This window comes from Pan paniscus, chromosome 3, assembly GCF_029289425.2.
Source record: "Pan paniscus chromosome 3, NHGRI_mPanPan1-v2.0_pri, whole genome shotgun sequence".
Classification (NCBI taxonomy): domain Eukaryota; kingdom Metazoa; phylum Chordata; class Mammalia; order Primates; family Hominidae; genus Pan; species Pan paniscus.
The window spans coordinates 187,384,960-187,410,002 of record NC_073252.2 but is presented as its reverse complement, the minus strand read 5'-3'; the positions used below and the strand labels follow the sequence as shown (position 1 = coordinate 187,410,002).

At 40.1% G+C, this 25,043-nt stretch overlaps 1 long non-coding RNA gene and 1 pseudogene across 2 annotated transcripts in view; both read left to right on the top strand.

The window, feature by feature from the left end:
- Positions 1-25,043, top strand: part of LOC117980140 (uncharacterized) — a 278,642-nt gene that overhangs the window by 236,724 nt on the left and 16,875 nt on the right. The gene's annotated exons all lie outside the window — the stretch shown is intronic.
- On the top strand, positions 7,135-7,310 carry LOC117980152 (U1 spliceosomal RNA; annotated as a pseudogene).

Below are 25,043 nucleotides of genomic sequence, written 5' to 3'. Positions count from 1 at the left end.
CTCCTGCTTGTGCAGAACTTTTCATGTCAGGCCATCTCCTGGGCTACTGGTGAGTTTATGGATCAGCCCAGCTGTAGTCTATCCTGTTGTTCCTGAAGTGGGGTGGAGGTCAGCCAGCAGCCTGCAAAAATGTTAGAAAATGAGAGTCAAGCAGGACTTCTGATGCCCCCAGATCATGTTATTGTTATGATCAGCCATCCACAGCAAGTGTCTTATTTGCATTATATCTGGTGACAGCGATGGATCTACATTGCTGTTTGCCTCTTGTAACCCATGGCGTGAGAATGCAAAATTATATGCGATGATAGTGATGGATCTACATTGCTGTTTGCCTCTTGTAACCCACAGTGTGAGAATGCAAAATCCAGGGTTAGGAGTGCAGTCAGTGGCAGTGTGACTAGGTGTTTCTCTGTATGCTACTAAGAAAAATACAGCCAGGAAACTGTTAGTGCTTTCATTTTGTTTCACTATAGGTCTCCTGGATGATCAAAACAGATGGGAAGGAGCCATGGTGGGGCAATGATCCTGTTCTGTTGCCTCCTGGAGATTCAAGCATTATATATGGAGAGCTATCATCTCTACCCCTCCTCCCGGTTTACTCTCATGGTGAGGTCAGGTAGAGTTTAGCAGGGATGTTCATGTGAATATCGTCTGTGTTTGTGAATAGGCTCGTATTTCAGTTACAAGCAACATGATAACTTTAAAGTTCAGTTGCTGGTTAATAACTGTCTTTTTTATTAAGTTGATATTGAACTTGATGTCTTTTTGCAGCACTAACAGAGATTACTGGTGCTACCTTTTAGCTTTTGATCATTTATGCAAGCCTAGATTTTTAGCTTTACATTGTAAAAGGGGTATTTTTTTCAACATTTTTTTGGTGAGAGTATTAAAGTTGACATTATTATGATCACAAGTGTAAACAGGTATATAAGGAAGTGGCGATACATTGTTAAGACTGCTGTTATTCATGATGCTTAGCCAAATGGAGGTGCAATTAATACTGCCATGTAGAACTGGAATAACGTCAGCTCAGGAACAGCAAGTTTAGATAGTTTGACTGTAGTGAATTTTCATGAATGGAATACTTAATCACTTTAGTGGATCTTGGGGGTCAATTCAGGCTGTTTTACTTGATCCAGTTCTTATCATTATCCTTACAAAGTCTTCTGAGATAACACAGCACTGATAGTTGCTAACAGACTTTATATCTACCACGTTATTAGCATTTTATCTTGATACACTGATAAAATAAGCTTCAGGAATATTTGAAAGATTGCAATGGCTTCCAGCTGCCAAATGCTAGATTTAATTATTTTTTAGGACCAACATGAGGGTTTAGACACACCGCTTGTGGTGCAGCACACATGTATTATCCAAACTGAAATTAGGAATTCAACTGAAGTCCATGTAGAGTCGAAAAATGTGAATATTTGGAGATGATCTAGCTCACTTTATTTTGTAGAAAAGAAAACAGATTCAGGGAAAGGGCATGCATTGCCTAAGGTGATTCAGCAGGTTTGGAGCAGAAACACAACACACCTAAGGTGATTCAGCAGGTTTGGAGCAGAAACGCAATACAATTTCTGTTCTTTTGCTTCTCAGATCCAGAATTTTTTCACAATACTGAACTACTTATGTTTCTGATTCCTTATTTTTTCTGTTTTATATTTTGCCAATATTGTCTTACCAAGATCCTATTCTTTACCCCAAATATTTAAATTCATTACCACTATTGTCTCTTTATAAGTAAAAGTACTAGTTGTTATTATAAATGATTATTCGATCACTTTTCATTTTTTTTGGGTCCAGTACAAAGTTAGTAACAAATAAACATTATAGGCTTTGGCAATCCAAGGGGAGCTCAAGTCCTCCAGGGCACGTCAGGAAAAGGCTAAACGACAGCTGAGCTTCGAGTGGACAGAATACAGCTCTCATACGGACTGTTGAGTATTTGATATTCTTCAACAATTTCATTCATCTTCAGTTTTTTCCTCTTTGAAGTGATGGATTTAGTCCTTGCTATACTTGACTTTCAAGTTTCTTTTGAAATAATTATAGATTCACAGGAAGTTGCAAAAGATACAGGGATGTCTTAGGTACTCTTCACTAATTCTCCCAGCGGTGACATCTCGCATAGCCATAGAGCATATCAAAACCTGGAAACAGACATAGGTACAATTCAGAAAGCTTGCTCAGATCACAACCATTTTGTACACATTTGTTTTTGTATGTATGTGTGTGTGTATGTGTGTGCATGTGTTCTGTGCATTTTTATCTCGTGTAGATCTCTGTAACTACAACCTCGACAGTCAAGATACAGAACTGTAGCCTCACCGCCAGGCTCCAACTTGCAATCTTTGTGGACACTCTGACATATTTTCCTCCACCCCTTCCCCTTGGCAACCCCATAGTCTGTTCTCCATCTTTACAATTTTATTTCTATAATTCATATAAATGTAATTGTACAAAATCGTATTTTTGAAGGGAAGAAACAAGTTACAGATATTTTTGTTAGCACTGCAAAATAATCTTTAACGCTCATTTATTTTATGTTCTGTTTGTCTCAAAAAATGTGGTTTGTTCTTTCCCATATTTTCTGATATCAGGATAGGAAATCAATAGCAAACAAAACATAATTCCATTCATTTTTTTCCACAGCTTGTTTTTCACTGCTGTTTCCTAACGCTTATTGTTCCATTTACTCTTTCTCTCTGTTTTCCATCACATAAAAGTAACTTTGTGTTCTTTATATCTTCTAAGAAAACTTGGTAATGAGTCTTTAATGTGAAGCCCGGACCACCCTTGTTTTGATTTTGTGTTATGGGTGTTCTTTTGTGCGATCGCTTTCATGGAGAGTCCTTGTGAAGCTGGGCTTTTCCAATGGTTTGTCAAAATGGAAATAGATATTTAACAAACCAAACACAAAATGACCTTGCTCCAGGAATGCATCATTTCTGAGAAAACACTACCTCTTCCAACTAGAGATTGTGAATATTACTCATATTATCCTTTACTCCCTTTTATTAAAACTGTATTTTTTTACACTTTTGTATAACTTGGGTAATGAAATGTGAAACTAAGTGATTGCCTACCTATTACAATTGATATTAACGATGCTAGTGGGAGGCCACCTCTACAGTGGCTGCGCCATGTCTAGGGACTTGCTAGCTTTGCTACATTACATGGGATTGCCTACGTACTAAATGCAAACTTACTCATGCACATAGGAAACCATTTGTATTAATATGATTAAGAAGCCCTGCCTAACCCTGATGAAAAATTACTTGAAAATAACAGAAGACAGAGTCCTTATTTTAAAGTACATTAGCTATTGGGAGTAATTACTATTAGTCCAACCATAACTGGATCTAATGAGACTGAATAGAAACAAATTAGACATAATTGGAAGCTAAGCAAAAGTCAATTAAATTCCTATAATTTTACCTTTATAAAAATTATTGAATTAAATGACCCAGATCAATTAGCAGAGGAAATAAAGCCATGAAGAATATTTCCAGGAAACTATTACCTTTTTTGAGGGAAAAATATTGTTTCACTTAATGATTAGAGTTTAGTAAAAAGTAGCTTAATGAATTTTGCTGCCTTAGCAGTTTAATAACTTCAAATGAAGTAATTATGCAAATTTTTTGATAGTTTTACCTACAAAGTAATGCAGGAGTTGTTTTAAGGAATCCAGGAGTAGAATTTATTTGATAGAATAAAATAACATATTTATAAAAATCAGCAAATTCAGATGGTTTGGAATAAAGATATGATTGCTTTTACTCAATATTCACTTTAGGGCTGGGTTAGCTGTGTGGGAATTGCAGCTGACCTGTTGTAGAAATTGTGTGCTTGGAAATATATCACCACATTGCTCCATGTAGACTCCCTCTGTGATTCAAGTCTTGTTCCTACAGCACTGCTGTCAACCCTCAACCACCGTCACCCTATAGACCCCAAGTCAGTTTGTATTCAGTAATGCAAGTGGTGTTCTGTGCAACTGGTCACCCAAGAACTTGGTGCTAAGAAACTGAGAAAGTGATGACCAAGACAATCTCATCAAAACACAGCCAGGGCCAGTCACAGTATCGTAGTTTCTGCTTTCTGGATGTTCAAGGAAATGTAGATCATGGCTCCTTCGGTGATGCCTCATTATCTTCAAAAGGAGCTGTGAGCGACACTCATTTCCAAATGCAATGGAATACGATTGCAGTTTCAATGAGGTCCTAAAGTATAATTAATTATATAATAGTTATCACAATATTAATTCTGTAAGGACAGTCACAAAGGAAAGAACAGTAGCAAATAGGTCTCAGGAAATATATCAAATGAGATGTTCAGGTGTGATGCAGCTTCGTACATACTATGCTGAATACATTATGTCTGTAATTAAACCAGCTGCATACACAATGCCGGTGTGGCAAATTCTTTGCTGAAGCATGTATGCCAGTTTTCTCATTTTTAAAAATGACAAGTGCATGCTTAATCAGGTTACAGTGGATAGATTATGATATTATCAATGCACTGGACAAATCCATTAATGATACAGTGAGATTTTGTGCAGAAAAATGGAATTGAGAGGTGTGAATCCAAACTTTGAAGAATAAAGAGCATACATTTGTAATTAGGAAATATCTCTCACTTTCATCCCTTATGTGCCACACATAGCACAATCCAGCCCCACCCAGCCATGACTCTTACACATATCACTCCTGACAAAGCCGGCCTGGCAATTCAGACCCGGAGCCCAGGGAAAAGAGAGGAATCCCATGATTTCTGGCAAACACTGCTACTTCTTTTGTAGTGGTGTGAGATGAATGCCTCTACATGCACACAAGTGCCATGTTGAGGGGGATGAATCTTTCAAGATTTGTTTAAAGTCAAATAATGTGAAGGTCCATGACTGACCTCCAGGCCTCTCAGAGCTTCAGTTAACTCCTTTGTGTTAGGGGATGTTAGAAGAACGTTTACAAGTCAGAGCAGGTGATGCTCAGGAGCAAGAGTGAATGAGGAGGAACCCAAACAGGTCCAGCACAGAACATCAGCATCTGAGCATCAAGTCTACCCCTGAGAAAAAGTGGTCCAAAGGTTTGTGTGGACCCCATTCTCCAGGCCTTACAAACCCTGTGATTTCTGTCTCATTCTGTCCCGTCCTGTCACTTTGAGTCTGAATTGGAAGAGAGAAAAACAGTAACTAGATCAGTAAAGTAAGGAGGAGTGAAGAGCAGGAAGGTGGAGGTCGTGGTGGTGGAAGATGGAAACCTCCGCGCGTGAAATAGAACAGTTTGGATGTCAGCTGTCACTGCTCTAGATCTCCTAAAACCCACTCCATTTTTATTAAAAATATACATTGCATTTTTCCAGTGTACACGACATCATGTTAAGAGTTCATAAAGTTTTGAGGATGTGAGTCATCAGAAAGGAGGTTTAAAGAACCGATTATTTTGGTGGTCTGACTCCTTTACCCCAGTAGGAACAGATGCCATTTTGCTTATGCCCTGTGCTGAATCTCAGAATGCCTGTCAACCCAACACGCTTCAGCATGAACTTTAACTCAAAAAATCAAAAAGTACCAGGATCAATTTGCAATCCTAGCTATATGATATTTTAGAAATTACAAAGCCTCTAAATGAGCTATTTTGTCAACTTCATAGATGAGAAATCTAAGAGTGGGTTAGTCAGTTCTTTTAGATTTCTCATATCCATAAAGTGGATAGAACATCTAATTTAGAGGCTTGTTGAAGGATAGACAGAAATGGCATTTATAAAGTATCTAGTGAAACTACTGCTAGGGATTATATGCTCAGTAAATGATGAACACCATAATCACAAATAATTTGATCTTTGCCAGTGTAAAATGTATTTGTCTGTCTGCTTGGTTTTTCTCGGAGGCATAGTTTCCCTCTGTCACTCAGGCTGGAGTGCAGTGCTGTGCTCCCTGCAACCTCTGCCTCCCAGGTTCAAGTGATTCTCCTGCCTCAGCTGGGATTACAGGAGCCCGCCACCATGGCCCAACTAATTTTTGAGTTTTTACTAGAGACGGGGTTTTACCATGTTACCCAGGATGGCCTTGAACTCTTGGCCTCAAGCGATCCATCCACCTTGGCCTCCAAAAGTGCTGGGATTACAGGCGTGAGCCACTGTGCCCGGCCACATTTATTTTAATTCGGAGAACAATTTTTCAGTAAGGTTGTACAAATGATTGTCCTACATTCCTGCATGTTTGAAACTCTTTTTCTCTTTTTGTCTCCATATGTGAATGACAGTTTGGCTAGGTATAGAATGCTTGGTTTACACTTTTTATTGTTCATAAATCTATAGTCTTATCTTTGTTTCCATCCTCTATACCAGCTTGAGTAGGATTAGAGTGTGGGATTCACCTATAAAACTCTATACCCATTGAACAAGTCCTCTTTTCCCCCTCCGCTAGTCCCTGGCATCTGTCATTTTACGTCTCTGTTTCTAAGAGTTTGACTACTTTAAAAACCTCATATAAGAAGGATCATGCAGCACTGTGTTTGTATTTTTGTGGCTGGTTTATTTCACTTAGTATAGTATCCCCAAGGTTTATCTATGTTATGACATATGACAGGATTTCCTTCTTTTTTAAGGCTGAATAATAATTTATTGTATATATACCACTTTTTAAAATCCATTCATCTCTTGACAGATATTTAGGTTGCTTTTACCTCTTGGCTATTATGAATAATGCTGCAATGAACATGAGATGAACAAGCTCCTTTTTTATCTCTTTACTTTTGTTAGAAGCTTTTAATTCCTGATTAATGAGTTCTGAATGTATGCAGAGGTCTCTACCTGGCAGTGACCTAAAGCCTTGTCTTCTGCCACCCTGCTCAGCCTTCAGATTCAAGTCTCTAGATTCTTGAGGTTGGGAAATGTTTCCGGAGCAGCCATCGTTTTGCATTCACTGGCCATTCAGGTTTTCTGCTTTGCCATCTTCCCCCGGGGGTTTCCTTATCCTCCTGGAAGCACAACTAGGCATTTAAGTCCATGTTGACTGTATTTTACCTGCTATTTCTATGTGTTTTGCAATAAGGGCTTTTCAAGATACCCATAACTTGTGGCTAAAAATGAGGTTTGTTCCACTGTGCCTTAGAAATATCCAGTTTCATACTTACCTGGCAGGGCAGATACCATGATCTTAAAGGCAGTTTTCCCAGGGCAAGGCTTATCCATTCCACTCTGGATCCATTATAGGGATATGCTGGTCCCTGGAATTGCCCCAAATGTGGGAAGCTCTACTGCAAAATTTTTGGTAGTGAGCGATGGCATTATGCATTCATGTATGAATTCAACTGAGTATCCAGTTTCATACAAATAATAATAACATCTTCTATAAAATGTATTCTTGTGTATTAACACATGGGGCTCTCTAGTACTCCTGCTGAGATATATGGGAATCTACCCTAGTTTTGCCATTTTCTCCTAACATCAGTCTACTTCTTTTAATATTCATTGCTTCTCCCCATTTCTGTAGTTCAGTGCACGTTCCTTTCCTCTGCAGGAACTACTTCTCTTTCCTCACCCAACTCATAAATCCCTGCCTCCCACCCTAAGGGTAGGCACATGACCCAACCTGGGAGATCAGAATGCCACACTCCCAATACAGGATTGGTTTGTGAGTAGGCAGATGATTCTGTCCATGCACAGAACTAAGTAGAAGAGAGTTTTTACACCTCAGCTTAGCTTGATGCTAGCAGAGAGCTACTGGAGTTCTATTTCCTCCTCTAGGGAAGAAAAGGATTTTGGTTTGGAGATAAAGCCAAGATACCAAGAAAGTGGGAATGAAAGACTTAGAGACAGGGTGTCCTGGCCCTTTTTCAGATGCTCAGATGCTGGCACTAGCTTGAGGCCCAGTTCTGCTTCTGCTCTTCCCAACAGCCCCTTTTCAGATGTTGGCACTAGCTTGAGGCCCAGCTCTGCTTCTGCTCTTCTCAACATTTGGTAAGAGGAGCTCCCAATTTCTTTTCTAAGATAGCTGGTTTGACTTGGATATCCATCTCTTCTAATCAAGGGTCCTGATTCCTTGTCATTGTCATCAAAAAATATTTGTAAATATTTCACTTCTCGCTGACATGCTTTTGGTGTTGAACAAAGTGATTTGCACAGATACAATCTCTGCATCTTAATAGCTTACATTCTAAGAGCTGTACACCTGACACTCTTTCTCTGGAACTATAACTGCTACGTTCAAGAATCTTTATTAATAATACTTTTCAGATATATAGTTAAAAAATAATTTTAATAGTTGAAAGGCATCCATCTTTCCAAGAGGTTTAGACATACTGCAATTGAGTGCTAAGTGACTTTTATTTTGTATTTTTGTATTTTTTAATATTTGTATTTCCATAGGTTATTGGGAAACAAGTGGTACTCAAGATGGATGAAGGACTTAAATCCAAGACAATAAACTATAAAAATTCTAAAAGACAACATTGGAAAAACTCTTCTAGACATTGGCTTAGGCAAGGATTTCATGAACAAGAACCCATAAGCAAACACAATAAGAACAAAAATAAATAGCTGGGACCTAATCAAACTAAAGAGCTTTTTGCACAGCAAAAGGAACAGTCAGCAGAGTAAACAGACAACACACAGAGTGGGAGAAAATCTTCACAATCTATACATCTGACAAAGGACTGATATCCGGAATCTACAATGGACTCAAACAAATTAGCAAGAAACAAACAAATAATCCCATCAAAAAGTGGGCTAAGGACATGAATAGACTTTTAGGTTACTTTTAGGTATTTGTGTGTGCAGACCTCTTGGTGTCAAGGCTAAACTGTTCCTTTCTCTGACACATAGGAAATTGATGCACAATACCTTGCAGTGTATAATTCCAGGCCCCTAGGCATTGGAGACTGGGTTATCTTTTCACTCAACTGACAGTTGATACATTGTTTGCACTGAAAAATCTGGCTTTGTTGAACCACACCAGTTTATGTTTTTAATTCCAAATGTTACCTTGTTATGAACTATTTTTTTGTCCTTTCCTCTAGAGAAATGCTAATGCTGCTTGCTTACATGGAAAGCAAAGTTAAGGAGCTGGTGTTGACATTTTGGCTTGCTGTCACAGGCAAAAAAGAGTAGTGCTGTTTTTGTGTGTTTAATTTTCTTTCACTTTCCCCACTCTGTGTATTGGAGGATGCCTTTAGCAATAAGTAGTCCTTATCCAGGTCACTCACTCATTAACCACCAACCACTGACAGTAATGTCTTTACTAGATATTTTGCTTCTTTTGATTAATTTGTCTCTATTTCCTTTGTTCTAAAGCCTATAGTGAGTCATCATATTTGGAATAATAGTAGAGCTCCCTGCTGGGTTTTCATTTGCTTAAATCAAGACTTAACTGATGTATTGAGGAACCAAGACTGAGATGTGGGGCTAGGAGGGCCTAGGGTCTGTCAGGCACTCTTCAGTGACTTGAGGTGCTGAATGACTCACACTGTACTGGGAGATGACCACCTGTGTGCATCCAACACTGTCACAGATAGTGCCATTGAGCTACCAGGAGCAGCCACAGACCATCAGTGGTTGTGCTTTGGAATACGCAATTTTGTGTTTCTGGTGAGCTGTAATCTTTTCTTTTCCCTTAGAATTATTTTTCATTGAATTATGCTATTAAAACTCATCTTTGGGTTTCTTATAACGTCATTGCCGAGAACGTTATTTTTGCATTTCACAGTGATTTCTTGAGGAGGAAGTAAGAAGTAATTGTTTTCTGGACTCACTGTCTGAAAAACTTGGACTTTACTGAAGCGATTGTTTTATCTACACTAAGTAACAATATGAGTTTTGTTAGCTTTTTGGATGGACTACAAAGCATAAAACCAACTTTGTTCCTCATCTCTGGCAAAGATGGAGGGTTGTTGGCTTGCGTTGTGTGATGAGTCTTATACCTGGCTCTGTCTGCTCTTGCCTTTTGCCTTACATTTCAAAGACTTCACTTTTTTCTTTTCTTTTTTTAAAAAATATTTTATCACATGATTTTATATACATTTTAATAAAATTTCTTTTTTGTAAAAAAAGCAAAGCATAAATAAAATAGGGTAGCCATTTCTTCTAAGTTTATGTTGAATCTAACCCAAACTCTTATCAGAGAAAACTCTTCTTTAGATGTAGCCTAAAGCAGGAAGCAACAAACCTGTATACAGCCAAAGTATCATCTCAAGGGCCTGCATTCAAATCTCACACATGTGGCTTGAAAGTGATCTCTTTCGCCCTTATTTCAAGGCCTAATCTTAGGTTACATACTACTTAAAGAAGCTTCAGTATGCAATTTCAAAGCCTGTAGTAGATGTAAAATGAGAAAATTAGAAATAAGGAGAAAAGCTGCTACATGAGGACACTGACAGCAAGGAAAGGGAGAGAAAAACTCACAAAGTAAGTGGAAAAATAGACCAATGCAAATAACCCCACATAGTTTAACAGACCTCGTCATATCTATTGTGTACATGTTTGTATGACATAGGTTATATCTATTATATGTAACCCAGTGTTCATAGTGTTGACTTAGAAATTATCAACCAAATTCAAAGCTTTTAGGCTTTGAAAATTGTTTGAAAAGATTTTCACCCAAAATATTTAAATTATTCAAAAATATTATTGTTGATTAAAGTTGTAATTCTCAATTAATTAGAAGTTTTGGCTATCCAGAGACCTTATATTCCAAAGACTTTAGAGAGTTGTTTGTTAGATGACATAAATTATTACCATTATCCTACATTTAAACTTCTAATTTATGTAAATTGTGAGCAAAATTGAGAGCCACACAAATATTCAATCTCTGAAGCTCTTATGGCAACATTGATCAAATAGGTTAGAGAACACATGGATACAGCTTTATTGCCTTCTAGTTTTACTGCAAACGTGTTATTTAATAGCATGCAAATGATTGGCTAGATGTACAGACCGCCAGGGCCTTCATAGCAAACAGGTTTTGTGTTTACCCTAGCATACAAAAATGCTTCATCTACGATGTATGCTGTAACTGTGTGTATTGTCCACCCTAGCATGCAAAAATGCTTCATCTAAAATGTATGCTATAACTATGTGTATTAGATTATCTATAATTGTATTTCTCCTTGGTTTAATATTAGATATTTTCAGGTACAAGAAATGTATGCACATTATAGATTCAATGCATGTAGGTTATATGTGTAAATATTTATTGATAAGAGGCATTAAACCCCTGCCTTCTGTGCTGGATAAACTCCTGAACTTAGCCTCCAAAACACCACAGTAGCCTCCCTGGTAAGCACAGGGCTCTTTCTCTACCCTTTTGTGTCCCCCACGCTCCCACTTGTCTACAAGAGCTGAGTGTAGATCAAGAGCAATAAAGTTCATTTCCCCAAAATAAGGCGTAGCGTTCAGGTTTTGTGATACCTGATTGGTTTACATTGTTTACAGGTGGGGCCTCGAAGGGGTAAAAATCAGAAGCTTCTTATTCTGAGCGCAAGGGCAAGATCATTGAGCAGACATTGACCTCCCTTCAGACATTTCTTGGGAGAAACAGAATGAGAATTTCAGGGGCCAGTGCCTGCCCCCTACTAGCTGTGGCAGCCTGGTGCTCATCTACTTCTCCAGCTTGGAAAGGCCTAGGTTAACCCCAGTCTTTGGAGGCATTGTTATTCCTCCTCTCTCCCTGCTTCCCCGTGTTTGTGTTCTGGGCCCGGTTTAACACTGAGGTTCAGAATTGCTTTCAAGAGAGGAGCCCATTTCTGTGTCTATGCAAGGCTGGACAATTTCTCCAAGTGGTTCAGCCTGTGGGGGTTAGGGGGGCAAAAGTATCTCAGCTAGTAATAAACACTGCTATGCCTCTTGCTTTTTTATTTTTATTTTTGCAAAACTTCTCTGTAAGTGTGTATTTCTCTAGAGGATTTCAAAAATTCTCTGTAGGTGCGTATTTCTGTAGAGGAAGGAGTGGTGACTGGGCCAGGGTGAATGGATTATTTGATCTATATTATCTTGAATTTTATCTCTTTTATTTTAAAATTTGGGTGTTTTTTGAAGTAGGAAATCAATGCACATGGCTGAATATCTAAAAAATGTAAAAGTATACATTGAAAAGTCTTCCTCCTAATCTCGTAATTGCCTCCGTTTCAGTCCCCATGGCCACATCATGAGGCTACTGATGTCATTAGTTTCTTTTGCATTCTTCTAGGGTTTCTGTTGGCATATGCAAGCAAAAATAAATGTATACCTTTATGTTTTCTCTTTTACAGCAAGTACAGTTTATTAAACACACTGTTTTAAAACTTATTTTTTCTCTAATATTTCATATAAGTCAATATGTAGACTTTATGTATTTTTAAAATGAAGACATAGCATTCCATTGAACTTAGACAATAATTTACTTAACTAGTCCAAGATTGAAGAATAAAATTATTTTGAATCTTTTGTTAATAGTTAATAGCTTTGATGAGTACACTTATGCATACATTATTTTACACGTGTTCAAGTATGTTGTATAAACCCCAAAGTGGGAATGCTATGTCAAATATTACAGGTATTTGCAACTTTGATAGATACTAATTGCCCTCGATAGAGGTAGTAAAAGCTTACAGTCCACAGCCTTACTGATGATATATATTATAAAAATTTTAGTTCTTGCCAATCTAAAGGTGAAAAATGTTATTTCATGGTAATTTAAATGCTTTTCTCGTTTTATAAGTGAGGTTGACATCTATCAAAAAATTATTTGAATTTTTCTGAGAACTATTTATCTTTGAATCCTTTTCTGTTGTTTATCTTTTCCTTCTTCATTTCTAAAACTTCCTATGCAGAGAGATTCGCTCGTTATCTGTGATATGATTACAAATGTCTGCCCTCCAATTTGTTATATGTCTTTAGATCCAAATACCTTATTTTTTGCCAAGTAGAAATTTTTAATTTGTATGTGATAAAATGTTAATACTTTATGGATTCTGGATTTTCAGAAATAAAAAGGTCATCCTCACTTCCAGGTTTTAAAGAAACTCTTTAATGTTATTTTATGTTTTTGTATAGTTTTATTTTTATTCACATTAAAGTTTTTGTCATATTTGGAATTTATTTTGGTATGTGATGTGGGAAATGAATCTAACTTTATTTTTTCATATATCTTCCTAGTTGTCCAAACATCAACATTGTTGAAACATCTCATCTGTCCCCTTGATGTGAGATGGCATCCTAATTTCCTTTACTTAGAGGGGTGGTGTCTGGGGATGAGATCACGTGGGGTGTAATCATACGTCTTTGACTGGGACTGGGGCTGAAAAGGAGTTCCCATGTTCCTGGTCATGTGACGTGTGGTCATGTGATGTGGAGAAGATCTCCTGTGACATGGAGCTGGAGGAGGGAATAGGAACTAGCTCTGGCTCAGAGGACACAGACTTCCACTGTTTTATCAACATTTAGGAGATTTTCTTGAATAAATGCCTATTAATTTGCATCTGCCCTTAGGTCAATTTCCAGAGACTTTAAATGTGTTTTATAATTTTTACCAGTTAAATGGTTGTTTCACTGCAGGGAAAAGAGTATCCCAAGCTCCTCTCCTCTGGAAATCTGATCAAATTCTTTTTTAAGTCCTTCAGTAATGGTTAATTATATATGTGTATATCATATTTACATTTATATTTGTTGATATAACAGTTATGCTTGGTGTTTCATGCATATATGATAGCATCTTATGTGTTCATAAATTTTAAAAGTTGTTTTCTATGTGATCTGATTTATTTGCTTGAGAAAAACTTTTTTCTGGTAGCTTCGTTTGGGGACTTGCTCAGTGGTAATTTTTTAAATGACAGCTTTATGCAGTATTTTTATGATCTCTTCATTTACCCAGGAGTGATTACTTCTCTATTTTCCGCTGTGTTAAAACTAGGTGTTTTCTCTTTCTGCTCCCTTCCAGGCCTCTCACTACTAGAATTCGGTCAATGAGAGTATCCGTGGCATGTTATTTAGTATTTGTTATTTTGTTATTACATACGCTTCTATTTCTAACATTTGATTTACTGCTTTGAATGATCCACTTTGAGTCCTGGCTGTTATAGCTGAGTTGACCAAGTCCTCCTCCTTAGACCCCCATCTGTGTGTGTGCACATCGTGTCTCTCCGCTCTGGAGCTGCAGATGATGTCAGGGTCTCAGCAAACGAGACCCCTCAAAGTTGAAAACTGTACAAACATCGTATGCAGCAGCCTTGATCTACCCTATGTCTTCCATTCTTTCCTCCTTCTTCTTCTACTTTTTGTTAGTTTCGATATTGGTTTATTTCCAGGGCATATGGCATTTATATTCATTTTATTACCCTGGTTCTCATGTTTATTTTAGTTTTAGTCAATGCAATTCACAATTATAATATTTCACCATAGTTTTTCCTTAGTTATCTCTTTGTTGGCTAAAGTTTGTTCTCTGGGACTTTTCCCAAGTAGGAAAATATTCCCTGAGTTTGTGTGTATTTAAAACTGCCTGAAGTATACTTTGAAATGTAGCCTGACTAGGTATAAAACCTTTGGTTTTCATTCCACTTTTTGAATATCTTGTAGGTAATGGGCCACTGTATCTTGGCATTAAATTTTGCTAGGAAAAAATATGAGACTAGCCTGTTACATTCTCTTTTTAAAGAGTGGCTTGATTAAAGGATCTTTTCCTTAATGTTTCTTTAAAATTTTCTAGGGTGTTCTTAGTGTTTCCTTTTCTGTGGAACCTAATTTTATTCTGGAAAAGTTTTGTTGAATCAGTTCTTAAAGGGATTCATGCTCTTTCAATGCTGTCTTTTTTTTTCTTTCCATACCTTCCTTTTTTGATATATTTTAGATTGTCTCTGCTTATCTTCTATAGCCACTGTTTTCCTTCTAATAATTTTTAGATTTTCCCTTTAATTTTACTGTATTTACTTTTACATTTTTATTTATATTTTCTATGTTCCTTACTGAGTTTTCTAAAGTCTGTTTTAATTTCTCTACTTCTTCTAGGTTCACCTTCATTTCTATGAAGATTTTGGTTTTTCTTCATGTTTGCTGGTTTTTGTCAGCACATTTTTTTATTCTAACGTTTCACCACTTCTTTCTCTGAGTTCTTATATTTCTGCTTCATGGTCTTCCATTTTTGATCTGACAGCTCCATTAAGTTTTCATTTCATGGCAAAATATTTGGGTAACATTTTCATCTTGCTTTTGGCATTGATTTTTGTTGTGTGATCTTTCTCCATTGATAAGTTTGCATTTTTCCCCATAGTTTTTTCTTATGGTGTCTTTACATAAATCAATAATTATTAATTACTGAATTAATTGAAATGTTTTGAACCAATAATTTGCGAAAAGTTTCTATGAAGAAGAAAGGAGGAGGCAAAGTTGTCTTGCAAACTTAGCAACCCAACAATCTCCTCCTTCACCACCATAGAATTAGATGGCTTCTGCAGATACGGCTAAGTCTTCTCTTTCACCACCATAGAATTAGGTGGCTTCTGCAGATATGGCTAAGTCTTCTCCTTCACCACCATAGAATTAGGTGGCTTCTGCAGATATGGCTAAGTCTTCTCCTTCACCACCATAGGATTAGATGGATTCTGCAGATATGGCTAAATCTTCTCCTTCACCACCATAGAATTAGGTGGCTTCTGCAGATACAGCTAAGTCTTCTCTTTCACCACCATAGAATTAGGTGGCTTCTGCAGATACGGCTAAGTCTTCTCTTTCACCACCATAGAATTAGGTGGCTTCTGCAGATATGGCTAAGTCTTCTCCTTCACCACCATAGAATTGGATGGATTCTGCAAATATGGCTAAGTCTTCTCCTTCACCACCATAGAATTAGGTGGCTTCTGCAGATATGGCTAAGTCTTCTCCTTCACCTTCATAGGATTAGGTGGCTTCTGCAGATATGGCTAAGTCTTCTTCACCACCATAGGATTAGATGGATTCTGCAGATATGGCTAAATCTTCTCCTTCACCACCATAGAATTAGGTGGCTTCTGCAGATACAGCTAAATCTCCTTTACCACCATAGAATTAGATGGCTTCTGCGGATACGGCTAAGTCTTCTCTTTCACCACCATAGGATTAGGTGGCTTCTGCAGATATGGCTAAGTCTTCTCCTTCACCATCATAGGATTCGGTGGCTTCTGCAGATATGGCTAAGTCTTCTCCTTCACCACCATAGAATTAGGTGGCTTCTGCAAATATGGCTAAGAGCTTAACAACCCAACAGTCTTCTCCTTCACCACCATAGGATTAAATGGCTTCTGCAGATATGGCTAAATCTTCTCCTTCACCACCATAGAATTAGGTGGCTTCTGCAGATATGGCTAAGTCTTCTCCTTCACCATCATAGGATTCGGTGGCTTCTGCAGATACGGCTAAGAGCTTAACAACCCAACAGTCTTCTCCTTCACTGCCATAGAATTCAGTGGCTTCTGCAGATACACCTAAGTCATCGGCTCTTTGTAGAGCATCACCTTCTCTGAGTGAAACTGGGTCCAGAAAGGCTTCAATGACCTCGGTCCATAGAGGTTCTGAATCCATTATTACAAACAAAGAATACAACTTTTATATTTCAGAGTCCCTGGCCTTCAGCCCTTTCTGAAATCAGCCACCACTGTGCCTTTAAGCCATCACTGTGCTTTTCTTCCTTTGGTCTTCCATGGCTTGCTTGATTTCAGCTGTTTAGTGTCTCTATATGTACTTTTGAGTCTATGATCCATTTCTATTTACTCCTAGTTCGACTTAAAATGAAATTGTATTTTAAAATATATTCTTGCTGTTTTTAGTATTATTTTCAGGAAGAGTAGTGAGCAATGCTGTTTATTCAACTCTGGTCATACCATGTCCCCTGATTGTATTCTATTCATGCATCTCTAATAGAGCTCCTAGACTTTTCCAAAGCTTATATTGAAGTGACTTAATACATGTTTGTCAATGTTTCCTACATTTTCTACTCTTCATGTGTCTCATATATGATGCTTCAGTAGGAGTCCCCAGTGTTTGGGGGACTCCTACTCTTTTGGAGTAGCCAAACTCTGAATGTATAATATTTCTTTTCCTCTGCTTCCATCAGTGGTAGTAGACACCCTGGAGGGTCTAATTGCAAGCATAACCACCCAACAGTTCTCTCCTTTAGTTTAGAGCCCTGTAGTCAGTGTTGGCCAGTAAGTTGTCGTGGAGCACCCAGAGTGGACACTTCAACAGGGTCCGGTAGTCAGTGCTGGCCAGTAGGTTGTCGTGGGGCACCCAGAGTGGACACTTTGACGTGGTCTGGGAGCAGAGCATTATGTCCACTCTTGAATGATACCTGGGACACGTTGGACGGTGGAACCAACAAAATCACAGGCTTCGTGGATGACCTGGGATTTTCCTGCATTCAGTCGGTAAAAAGTGTGAAGAGTATTAAGTCCCTCTGAGATTGAGAGGGAACGTAATTTTAAGAACAACTGGCATCAGATCGTTTATTCATTTTACTTGACAAGAATTTACAAACATCTTTAATATGTGGCACAACCATGGACTAATATCAAATAGAATACAAATGCACAAAAGAGAACAGAAAAGTGGAAAATGTCAAGTAACACACAGAGAAAAAAAATTACTGGCCAGGCGCAGTGGCTCATGCCTGTAATCGCAGCCCTTTGGGAGGCCGAGGCAGGTGGATCATCAGGTCAGGAGTTCGAGACCAGTCTGACCAACATGGTGAAACCCTGTCTCTACTAAAAATACAAAAAAATTAGCGAGCATGGTGGCGGGTGCCTATAATCCCAGCTACTCAGGAGGCTGAGGCAGGAGAATCACTTGAACCTGGGAGGCAGAGGTTGCAGTGAGCCGACATTGCACCACTGTACTCCAGCCTGGGCAACAGAGAGAGACTCCATCTCAAAAAAAAAAATAAAGTACTTGAGAGGATATGAAAAACTGTTCCCCAGAGGTGGCATAATTTGGAAGTCATAGTGTATGTTGGTGTCAAGGAAATAAGTGAGTTCTGTTTTTTAAAGAAAGGTGTTTTGTTTTGTTTTAAAGAGAACAAGGTTCATTAACAATATGCAAAACAGATGAAATGCAGTCAATAACGCTATGAAAAATCACTTTCTCTACAGAATGAGAAAGCATCAATAACATTTTAGCCTTTATTTTACTGTTCAGTAGAGAATTATCACTATAGTGTTTTCACTAGTTATCAGCATCGTAAGGGAAGTACTTATGTGTGTTGTACCTTTTGAAAACTGGAATCATAGATTGCTCTAAATTATTGTATTAAAAATTGAAGTAATGATAACTATTCAGCTGGAATGTCAGGAAAATGTTGAAAATGACCAAGAGTTTACCAGGAAAAGGCTGCAAGGTAGCACCCGGTCATACCTTTAAATGACAGACAAACACAGACACATACACACAAAAGCAACATTTAAGTAGAGGAAACTTGTTAGCGCTCCTGTGTTTGGAGGAAGTAAAATGAGTCGGATTAGTGCTTTCCATCGTGATGACCTCATCTGTGCTTGGTGCCACTTGGGAGGATTCTGTCGGCTTCATCCTGGCACCGACTAGCACTGCACAGCGTAGAAGGCACAAGGACTGAAAAGGTCATGTCTTTCTGCTCGGAAAGCTTGAATGGTTGTAGAGTGCAGAGGGCCCATGCAAAACGCTCATTATCTGCTGTGTCTCTTGTTTTCAAAATTCTTTATCAGGTTACTGGCAATAAAATGCTGTTCCCTTTGGTTACCAGACAATGAGGCATTTATACCAGCAAGTCACCAGAGAACACAGCAGCCAACATTAATGAGTTGAAAGTACCACTGGGACAGTGAAGAATTGACAAGACTGTTGGCCTGCTGATCTTGTTTATCTTGCCTTTTTTTTTCTTTTTCAAGGTTTATTTGTGGAAAGTCTGTTTTCGTTGCTTATGTGCTCATCTGTGCTGCTTTAAAATGCCTTCGTGGTGGCAGAGAGTAATTAGCATATAGAGTCTGGAAACCAACTTTTAAATTTTATTAATGAGCTGAGTTTAGTTCCCCTTTATCTTTTAACTGACTCCAGGAGCATTAATGAAAAGTATATAAATATGAATACAGGTGTAGTAATAAAAAAGAATTATCAGTCACCCTTAATTTAATTGGTGTCACCTTAGCCTTTAGAAGGGTAATAGGATAGTATTGCCACCTGCAATCATTCAAGACTATTTTACTCACTACAGTAATTAGCTCACTTTAAAAAATTAGGTGACCTTTCAAAAGTGAGTAAAATAGAATCCGGTGAGAACCGTTAAGACACGTTTGTGAATATAGCATTGGTAGAATATCATAGATATTTAGAGTTTCGAGCGACCTGTGGACATTTTGTGCAACTTCTGCTAATGAAAGAATCTCTTGAAACACTCTTTTCGTGCGTGGAGTTACTAGGCATCTAGCAACTGGAGGTTATATCAATGTGTCAGATACTCCACAGTCTCTCTTCTAATATTATGTGCAAAATACCCTGTAGACTAGGAAGCATGTTTGATCTTCTTGGTTATAGTTGCAATTTATTCAACCAGCTTTCGTCTATGTGCATTGAATTCCATTATGACTACTTTTGGCATGGAGACAAACACAAAACATGGCCTCTGAAGAGAGTGTATGCTGGGATTTGGGATAAGGCATATAAAGAATAACTTTACTAAAAAGCTGAATATTACATCATATGAGTTAAACACTCTTGCCAAGAATTATCAGTAACCATAACAGCTGATGAAAGTGGATGTCACTGCAAATCAAACTAGTGGGCACCTCTTGTTTCTTAGCAAAATTTTCCACATTAAATAAACCCTTAAAATGACATTTTTACTTGTAAGATACACAAGAGACATGTTTGATTTAGGAGACATTCAGAGCAGTTTTCTGCCTTTGTTGCATATGTACATCAAAGTGCTTTAGTGATAGTTGCAATTTTGGTAGTTATCTGCCACGTTAGAAATGAATCCAAACTAGCATATTTTGACCTTTCAATTTAATTGCCACAAAGCAAAATTCACTAGTATTCAGTGCCTCCCATCAAGCGGAAATCCAAAGCATGTTTTCCCATTAAGGAGACTCCTCTTCTCACAGATAGCAAATTTCCTAATGAGGAGAGAGCTGGTTGAAGGACCATGATGATGAGCCAATGATAGGTGTTATTGACCTTTCTTGAAACAGCTTGACTTCTGAACATTTTTTGAACTTATACTTGAGATACAGTAATTTGATATCACACATTATAATGGATGGTTTTCTGATAGGACCTGACCATTTACTAGCCTACATCCTTCTAGTTTTCTACATAAACTCTCTACTGCAGCAACTAATGATAATTATTATTATAGTTGCTAACATTTGCTGATCTTATTGTTTTCTAGGCACTGTGCTGAGAACTTCATATCCATTTATTTCATTTTATCTTGAGAGGTGACAGCGTGCTGGCAGCCCTCGCAGCCCTGGCTCGCTCTCTGTGCCTCCTCAGCCTTGGTGCCCACTCTGGCCATGCTTGAGGAGCCCTTCAGCCCGCCGCTGCACTGTGGGAGCTTCTTTCTGGGCTGGCCCAGGCCGGAGCCGGCTCCCTCAGCTTGCAGGGAGGTGTGGAGGGAGAGGCGCAGGCGGGAACTGGGGCTGTTCACGGTGCTTGAGGGCCAGCGTGAGTTCTGGGTGGGCGTGGGCTCGGTGGGCCCCGCACTCAGAGCCGCCAGCCTGCCCACAAGCCCCGGGCAGTGAGGGGCTTAGCACCTGGGCCACCAGCTGCTGTGCTCGACTTCTTGCTGGGCCTTAGCTGCCTCCAGCAGGGCAGGGCTTGGGACCTGCAGCCCACCATGCCTGAGCCTGCCTCCCCCCGCCCACCCCTCCATGGGCTCCTGTGCGGCCGAGCCTCCCCGACAAGGGGCGCTCCCTGCTCCAGGGCTGTGCCTAGTCCCATCGACTGCCCAAGGGCTGAGAAGTGCGGGCGCATAGTGCGGAACTGGCGGGCAGCTCCACCTGCGGCCCTGGTGCAGGATCCACTGGGTGAAGCCAGCTGTGCTCCTGGGTCTGGTGGGGACTTGGAGAATCTTTATGTCTAGCTAAGTGATTGTAAATACACCAATCAGCACTCTGTATCTAGCTCAAGGTTTGTAAACACACCAATCAGCACCCTGCGTCTAGCTCAGGGTTTGTGAATGCACCAATCAGCACTCTGTATCTAGTTAATCTGGTGAGGACTTGGAGAACCTTTATGTCTAGCTAAGGGATTGTGAATGCAACAATTGGCACTCTGTATGTAGCTCAAGGTTTGTAAATGCACCAATCAGCACTCTGTGTCTAGCTCAGGGTTTGTAAATACACCAATCGACACTGTATCTAGCTAATCTAGTGGGGATGTGGAGAACTTTTGTGTCTAGCTCAGGGATTGTAAACGAACCAATCAGCACCCTGTCAAAACTGACCAATCAGCTCTTTGTGAAACAGACCAATCGGCTCTCTGTAAAATGGACCAATCAGCAGGATGTGGGTAGGGCCCGATAAGAGAATAAAAGCAGGCTACCCCAGCCAGCAGCTTCAATCCGCTGGGGTCCCCTTCCACACTGTGGATGCTTTGTTCTTTTGCTCTTTGCAATAAAGCTTGCTACTGCTCACTCTTTGGGTCCACACTACCTTTATGAGCTGTAACACTCACCGTGAAGGTCTGCAGCTTCACTACTGAAGCCAGCGATACCAGGAGCCCACCGGGAGGAACGTACAACTCTAGACACACTGCCCCAAGAGCTGTAACACTCACCACGAAGGTCTGCAGCTTCACTCCTGAGCCAGTGAGACTGCAAACCCACCAGAAGGAAGAAACTCTGAACACATCCGAACATCAGAAGGAACAAACTCCAGACACGCCGCCTTTAATAACTGTAACACTCACCTTGAGGGTCTGTAGCTTCATTCTTGAAGTCAGTGAGACCAAGAACCCACCAATTCTGGACGCAATCTTATACCACAGAACTGTAAGTTCTATTCTTCCAATTTTACAAAACAGACAAACAGAGGTAATTCTCTGAAAGATGTCTCCCTCAGTCCATTTCTGCTGCAATGTACCTTAGACTAGGTAATTTATAAAACCACAGAAATGTATTGCTAGTAGTTCTGGAGGCCAGAGGTCCAAGCTCAAGGCAGCAGTAGACTCGGTGCCTGCTGAGGGCCCATTCATCATGGATGGAGTCTTCTGTATGTCCTCATATGGCAGAAGAAAGAAGCAAGCTCTCTCAGACCTTTTTATAAGGGTACTAAACCCATTCATGAAGGTTCCACCCTTATGACCTAGTCACCTCCTAGAGACCCCACCTCTTAATGTTATTGCATTGGGAATTAGGTTTCAATGTATGAATTTTGGAGGAATGCAAACATTCAGATCAGGTCTGTTTGACCTCACAGCGAAAACTGGCAGTGGAATTTGCATGTTGCTCCTGGAACATATCTAGTAATTTTCCATCTCTATACATTTGCTATGCTGTTTCCTCTATACAGAATGATCCATACTATCCGTTTAACTTTGTATCTTTAAAGGCTTGTGTGTGTGCCCATCCTATTTTGGTGAGGTTGTTACCAAAACACCATAGGTTTGGTCTAAGTCCTGCTTGCTGCTCACTGCACAGAAAGCCAATCACTGAGATGGTGAGTGTTTCCAGGGAAGAAGCTTTCATTCGGTGCTGCAGCTGAGGAGATGGGAGCTCAGCCTCAAATCCATCGCCCTGAGTGACTAAAAATGGGGTTTTATACAACAGGCAAGAAATGTAACAATGTGTAGGAAACACGAACTAGGGAGGAACAAGGAGGCATCTGGTGGCCTCATCTGGTGAGTTTCAGTTCTTTAATGCTTTTTTTTTTTTTTTTGAGAGGCCTGAAGGTCCTTTCCTGAGGAAAGAACTCAGATGAAACAAATACAAGTTTCAAGCTTTAAGAGCGGAAGAGTCAATGTCTATGTTTATACAAAAGAACACGCTGTGGGAGTATTGGGCCGGCTTCAAGGTCGGTAGGATCTATTCCAGAATTACAAACATCGTATATAAGCCCCTAAGTCTAACCAGTGTTTTGAGTTTTTCACTTATCTTATGTGAAGCTACCATGCATGTAACATGAAGACATCAATTACATGTGTGTGCTTTTGCCTCTTGTTAATTTTTGTTGCTGTTGTTTTTTCAATTTAATTCACAGGCTGCAGCACAACATGTAAGATGGGATAGGAAAAGCTTTTTTCCTACCCAACAGAATGCTGAAAATGTAAATAATTTTTCTTTGGTTTACAGTAATAAGGAGTGTGATTCCTTTTTTTTTCTACCTCTTCTACTTCTACATTTTAAGAGCTCTGTAGCTTAGTGAGCTCCCAGGCTTATGAACACCCTGACACAGCTAGTCTTGAAATGTTGCCAGCATTGTAGGATTTGCATACTTAACATGCTACTTATACTGCCGTAAAGTATGTAAGGTGGAAAGGATATTGTCTTTTAGTGTGGGTATGTAGAGCATGGCACGACTTGTTGCCAGCCTCACATCACATCTGCCTTCTGCTTTTATACTTTATATCCAGGGTCATACAGTCAACTTTAGACATTTTTAAAAATCTTACTTCTATATTACTAAATTATTCATGGAGCCAGCCTCTTATAAGTTACTCAGGGAAAATGCCTTAGGCCTTCCTGGGACACAAAATTTTCATTCTTATAAAAAGCATTTGGCTAGGAATCAGAAGACCTGCGTTTTCATTCAAGAACTGGTACTAGTTTGTGTTGTGATTTTAGGCAGATCCATTATTGTCTCTAAGCCACAATGTCCTGAACTCCAAAACCACAGCATTGGCCTAGATGGTTTCTTAGGCCTCTCTTTGTGTCGGGAATTGGTGAGTTCTTGGTCCCACTGACTTCAAGAATGAAGCCACGGACCCTCGCAGTGAGCGTTACAGTTCTTAAAGGCGGTGTGTCTGGAGTTTGCTCCTTCCTCTTGTCTGGAGTTGTTCATTCCTCCTGGTGGGTTCGTGGTCTGGCTGGCTCAGGAATGAAGCTGTAGACCTTCACGATGAGTGTTAGAGCTCATAAAGGCAGTGTGGACCCAAAGAGTGAGCAGAAACAAGATTTATTGCAAAGAGCAAAACAACAAAGCTTCCACAGTGCAGAAGGGGACCCGAGCAGGTTGCCACTGCTGGCTCAGGCAGCCTGCTTTTTTTCCCTTATCTGGCCCCACCTACACCTTGCTGATTGGTCCATTTTACAGAGAGATGATTTGTCTGTTTTACAGAGAGCTGATTGGTCCATTTTGACAGGGTGCTGATTGGTGCATTTACAATCCCTGAGCTAGACACAAAAGTTCTCCAAGTCCCCACTAGGTTAGCTAGACACAAAGCACTGATTGGTGCATTTACAAACCTTGAGCTAGACACAGGTTGCTGATTGGTGCATCCACAATCCCTTAGGTAGACACAAAGATTCTCCAAGTCCCCACTAGACGCAGGAGCCCAGCTGGCTTCACCTAGTGGATCCCGCACCTGGCCGCAGGTGGAGCTGCCTGCCAGTCCCGCGCCATGCACCTGCACTCCTCAGCCCTTGGGTGGTCGATGGGACTGGGCGCTGTGGAGCAGGGTGCAGTGCTCCTCAGGGAGGCTCAGGCCTTGCAGGAGCCCATGGCAGGGGGGAAGCTCAGGCATGGCAGGCTGCAAGTGCCAAGCCCTGCCCCACAGGGAGGCAGCTGAGGTCTGGCGAGAATTCGAGCGCAGCGCCGGTGGGCCAGCACTGTTGGAGGACTCAGTGCACCCTCTGCAGCTGCTGGCCCAGGTGCCAAGCCCCTCACTCCCTGGGGCCAGCGGTGCTGGCCAGTTGCTCCGAGTGCAGGAGTGTGGGGGCCTGCCGAGCCCACGCCCACAGCAGACCCAGTTCCCACCCGTGCACAGCAGCCCCTGTTCCCGCCGACGCCTCTCCCTCCACACCTGTCCACAGCAGAGGGAGCTGGCTGTGGCCTCGGCCAGCCCAGAGAGGGGCCCCCACAGTGCAGGGGTGGGCTGAAGGGCTCCTCAAATGTGGCCAGAGTGGGCGCCGA